We start from the raw sequence: 5,831 nt of genomic DNA on the forward strand, positions 1-5,831 counted from the left end.
GGTTTTGTGTTCAGATGACACACAAACCATCATATAGACAGACATTTATAAGAACCAGATGAACACTGATGAGATCAGTCTAAATCATTATGATGAATGGAAAACATCCCACCCAACACACAGTTGTACATATAGTGGTCTACATACAAAACAAAAGAAGTATACTGTTACAGTAAATAAAACTATGCTGCATCCTCTCCTGTTTCGTTCTGGCCACGACACCTCATCCACATCACAAGCACTGTTTTTTTTGGCCAAGCGGTGGGGAAATATCCCATAGCATGGCAAATCCAGCTATGAAAAGAATCAACTGTACAAATAGTAAAATACTGTAATTACTGAACACAAAGTATTAACATTTTCCAAATAATTGAAACATACTTTATTTTTACAGTCTTACAGAACAGTCCACAGGTAATACTGTAGTACTGTACTCAGTGATACTGTATTGACATGCAGTACTGCAGTTTTCCAGTGAGAGTAGATTTCTTACATATTCTCATTTCATTGCTCCAGAACAGATAAGCTCACCTGTTGCCCTTTAACGCTAAAGCTCTGATTGCTGATTGTAAATCTGTGTGAAAGGTGTTTGCTCACGTGACGAGTCAGTGTGCGTAGTAGAGTAATTAACTTTAGAGTTTTGAATAACAGTGTGTTCCTAGTGAAAACTAAATATTTTCTTCAAGAAAATTGTGCCAAATTCAGAAGAAAATTGTGTTTTGGAACTGCAAATTGAGTGTAAAGCAGGAATTGTGTAGCAGAATTGGTTCAGGGAGTTGAATCAGGAGTTACATGTTGGGGTGATTGTGTCTCAAGGACCAGTATTTGTATGTAAACAAATGGAAAAATCTGTAATATAACAATTCAGCAATACATCTGCTTAAAATTTCATATCAGTGATATGCATCTCAATAATCATTAATAACAATACATCAACTTTTATAACAGGTGTGTTTGCCCATTTTTCTTTTGCCATGTTTTGCTGCTTAAAGTCTTCAAAATCGTGGCTTTGCTCTCGAATGTTATCCTAACATTAGCGACTTTATACACTACATGTAAGCAGATCTTTGTTAGTATGCTGTTAGAGTACCTTTTTTAGCCGGCTCAATTAAATCTGTCAATCATAGCGGGCATTCCTCTCCATCTGTCTTTACTCACAGAGTGAAAGGGAAGTGATTTCCCTCCATTAGCAACTCATTAGAGGTGTAGCTGAGTGCCACTTTCTACTGTAGCCCTGATACTTATTCCATTAGAGCTGATTTGAATACGTGTGCTGGCCTTTGTTCGGCAGGCCGGCCCTGTGCTCCACAAGCCTCTGTTATGCAGGAGCTGGAGAAGGTTGCTCAGGGGTCATCCGTCAAACTCTGTCAGAAGAGGAAGGACGACCTCCTGTAGAGTCCCCACCTCTCCCCTCCCACAGGCTGTGCCCAACTGGGGGCGGGGCAGGTGGGCTTAATGTCATGCCTACTTTCTTTCCAGTGTTTGCCCAAGAGTTTCCACCTGATTGGAGCATTTTAGGAAGCAAGCAACCATTTTATGTAGGACTGTGTGTGTGTGTGTGTGTGTGTGTGTTTAAATTCTGATATTTAGAAATCAAAAGAATTAAAGGAGCCACATTTCCACTGGAGCTGTGAATTACTGTAAAATATTGCCAACGTCCAAAACACATTAGCACGGATAATTTGCTTCCACAAGTCTGCTTCAGTTTGTTGCGTTTCAGCCCACACTGCTGACATTATGAATACTGTCCCTGCCTACCATCTGTGCATTGTCTTGTGAGTGGGAGATAATGACTAACAGGGGGCAAACACTCTATTTAGTGCATTACTAGACAAACTACTGCGCTGAGCTCCCAGCTGGTAAAAATTCCTCTTCCATGTACTATTTCTCCAAAGATGGGCCTGTAGACACAGTAAACACTTTCATATGGAAACACGGCAGCTGGAGACCATATTAACACACATCTGCTTTAACAACATAAACAGAGTCTGCATGCAGCACTAAAAAGCAGATTTTTCTCTTTCTTACTTCAAAGAACTACAGAAATTCACAGAATAGAGCGCATTTGACAAGGGAATCAGTCTACAGTCCTACGGTATACACATACCACTCACCTTGAAGAAAGCTCTAGAACCCAGAATCAGAAGGATTTTGGACAGTTCTGCCCTGGTAAAAAAAAATATACTTAATTGTACTTAAAACATATTGAGAAATGCCTAAGTATGCTGTTAATATACTGACAGATTTATGTACTTACTTAAAATATATCAAAAGTACATTAATATTATGCTTTCATCAAATGTTTCAAAGTAAACTTTGATCATACTTCTTAAAAAGTACAATATAGTGTATAAAAATTCTGCATATATCTACAATACTTATTTACAAATACAAAACATACTTTTGTACAGTTTTAGCTGTTACAGTAGTTCACTTAAATGTATCATGTAACCTTTCTGTAAGTAAATTAAATAACTACATTGGTAAAATGTTTTAAATATATTTTTAGGATTACATTAATATAACAGTTACAATGCATTTTAGTGCTCTGTAATTATAATTAGGAAAATATAAATATAACTAAATTGTAGGATACAGTGTTAACATTTAAATGTCAAATAAAAAGTAAAGTAAATTGTTAACACACTAAAAATTGTAGTACAGTATATTAAAATATATTTTTATACCCAAAGAAGTAAAAGAACTCCTTTTTCTTACTATGGAGTGTTTCCAGTCTTTCTTAAATGTCCTTTGTTTTTTATTTGATTGCAGACAGTATGAACCCAATATATTTCATGTTGTATTTGATCAATTTAATTCCATTTATTAATTTACATCCAGATTTCCAGTTTATAAAAAATGTGTGGAAAAAATGATTGAAATGTAAAAACATGCTTCTTTCTCTACCGCATAATAGTTCTTTCACAAATAACATTAGTGAACTTTATATATTTTATAACATCCTAGTGATTAAACTCATGTAATGTTAGTAAAGTTGTACTTTAGAAGAAAAATGTGTAAATATCTAAATACACTTGAATAAACTGCACTCAACCTTTTCAAGACCTTACATAAATAATATAACACCATATTAACACATACATCTTCCCTATTGTTTTTTGGCTTATTTTGTTTGCACAATGAGCATGTCCCCCACCTCTAACTCACAATCAGTGTGCAGTCTTGGGGTATTTTGATATATTTCCTGTAATGGTTCACTGCTTGGTCACTGTTATAGACTATAAGAGACAGTTGCATTTTTTTTTAAGTGTAACTTCATGCTGGTTTACAATGTAATAATAAAATATTCTAGCAGAAAAGATGTATAGATATTTTATTCTCTGTTAATGAAATAAAAACAACTTGATAATAATAATACTAATAATAATACTAATAATAATAATAATAATAATAAATATAATATTATTATTATTATTAATAACGATAATAAATACTAATAAATTATTGAATAGTCCACCTCTGAGGTCTGAGTTTCAGTAATGTGCTTTTTGCCCAGCACTCTGTACAAAAGCAGTATCAGGGCATATTTCGCCCCCAAAAATCGCTTTTTTTTACACTGTTACTCAGGCTCAAAGTAGCTCCACACTTTGGTAAAATCCAGAGAGCCCTGACATTTAAATCGATGCATTAGGAACTTTAAAAGTACTCTTTATCATGTTTTACTACACCCAAACTTAATTTAACACCGGAGTTTTCCTTTAATGTCGTGTTGCCTGGTAAGGCAAATTTAGGTGCTAGGTCAGTACAACTCAAATTAATGGAGTAAAGGACCAGGAAACTAACCATAATATATGATCTACAGGTTTGCCTAAGGTAACCCAGCAGTAATAACTACACACTGATGGTGAGTGTCAGAAACTGGGGACACACCCAGTATGCAAATAGATTGTGCCAGAAGCCAGTGGAAAAGAAGCTGCCAATGGCAACAGACTAAACTCAGTTATTATAAGTTGGTTAAACTCAAAGATCTCAGTTTAAATGCTTATGTGAACGAAAATTTTCAGCTAAAATAGTTGAGTAATGTTTAGCAATTTTCCAATTTTATGTAAAACAGACTAAATTCATTTGAGTTTAAACAACTTATGGGTTAAAAGTGTGATGTACAGAAGCATGATTTGCTTTTTAATTCATTTGTATACCACTGTTGTAGAAACAAGTCAAATCCACTAGTGAGCAATCCATGAGCATCAGTGACAAAGAAAACTTAATCTATCACTACACAGAATTATTCCTGTACAGACTGAACAGTTCAGGCTGTAGGTGAATGGCACGTGTGGGTGGCTACACCTGGGTAGAGCTGGTCTGAAAGGCTGGTGAGCAGAAACAGTTGATCAGAGCCACCAGAACTAAAGGCAGATAGGAGGATCTAATAAATGTATAGTTAAACTTCTTATAGCCCCTGCTGTTACAGATGGATTACAGAATTATATCTTATGCAAATAGACATAAATCAACTTCATCTTATGGCATCTCATTCCAAATCAAAGACATTAATTTAAAGTCCCACTTTGCAGCTCTAACAGCTTAGTGTGTAGGAGACTTTTATGCACTATGCTCCTCAGCACTCAAACCACCCACAGCTGATTGTGCAAAATCTAGAAGGAAAAAATGCCAGGGGTACCTTCTATAGCACCATCCTCGTGTTCTGTGAGACCTTTAGCTCCACACATTCTTTCACTAATGCCTCTACAGGCAGACTGCATGCTAAGGTGCCTAATTCTAAGCACCTTACATTTAGCGTTTCAGCTTTTTGAATTACATTACATTGCATTTATAACATGCTTAATGCAATGTAATGAAATTCATGACATTAATAATGTTTAAATTATATTACACAGGTAGGTCAATGCTTTACAAGCCTAGTCTGTCATTGTTAGGGCAGTGTTGTTATCCACTACACTATGACTAGAAAGAAAATTTTACTCATAATATCACCATCATTGAGATTCACACAAATTAATACAAACGTTACATTCTTTAACTGTAACAGCAAATACACCACAACTGTTATTACAGTGTTATTAAATGATTGCTAACATGTAACTACCCAGTTATAAGCGACTCCTAATATAAAATGGGACCAGAGCATCTGCTTTAAACATGACACTGCTAATACTGATATTGCTGCATATAATCATGCTATCTGGCCACACCCCCACCACCTCCACAACCACCACCCCAATAATCTGAAGTGATCATAGACTTATGTAAACCTCATGTAAACAAGTTGTAAATGTAGTAATTGGAAGTACATGGAAGGTGCTTTTAACAAAAATTACAAAAAATCAAAGGTATTTGTACAGCACTTTTTACAACAGATTTTGCAATGCAATACAGAAATGTGATCACAGGCAGAGAATCAGACAAAACACTGAACATATCGCCCCCAGTGAACAACGAAGGCAAGGAAAAATTCCCTCAGAGCTGGAGGAGGAATCAAGTACTGATATTATTAAATTTACTATCAAGTCTAATATGTAGGTGGGGACCCATCCTCCTTTGGTCAGACAACATAGTAATTCAGGTTAAAAATGTAAAAAGTCATTATACATCCACATAGGTCTAATATATTCCACACAAAACCACACAACAAGTCAACAAGTCCAGCAGGTATCAATATGTATGCACAGTGATGACGGCCACATCAGCATGACCGCTGAGCCTCTCTCCGTGTGACCCGCGCCGCACGACTGCCCGCTCATTGTGTGTCACTCAGCAGTACGTGAAGCAGCATCAAAGCAGCAGCATCGCCGGGTTTCAGAGCGGGCCCTGAGCCCCGGACTCCCGGCGCCGCGGCCGCTCGGCTACTG

Source organism: Astyanax mexicanus, chromosome 7 (assembly GCF_023375975.1).
Source record: "Astyanax mexicanus isolate ESR-SI-001 chromosome 7, AstMex3_surface, whole genome shotgun sequence".
NCBI classification, from domain to species: domain Eukaryota; kingdom Metazoa; phylum Chordata; class Actinopteri; order Characiformes; family Acestrorhamphidae; genus Astyanax; species Astyanax mexicanus.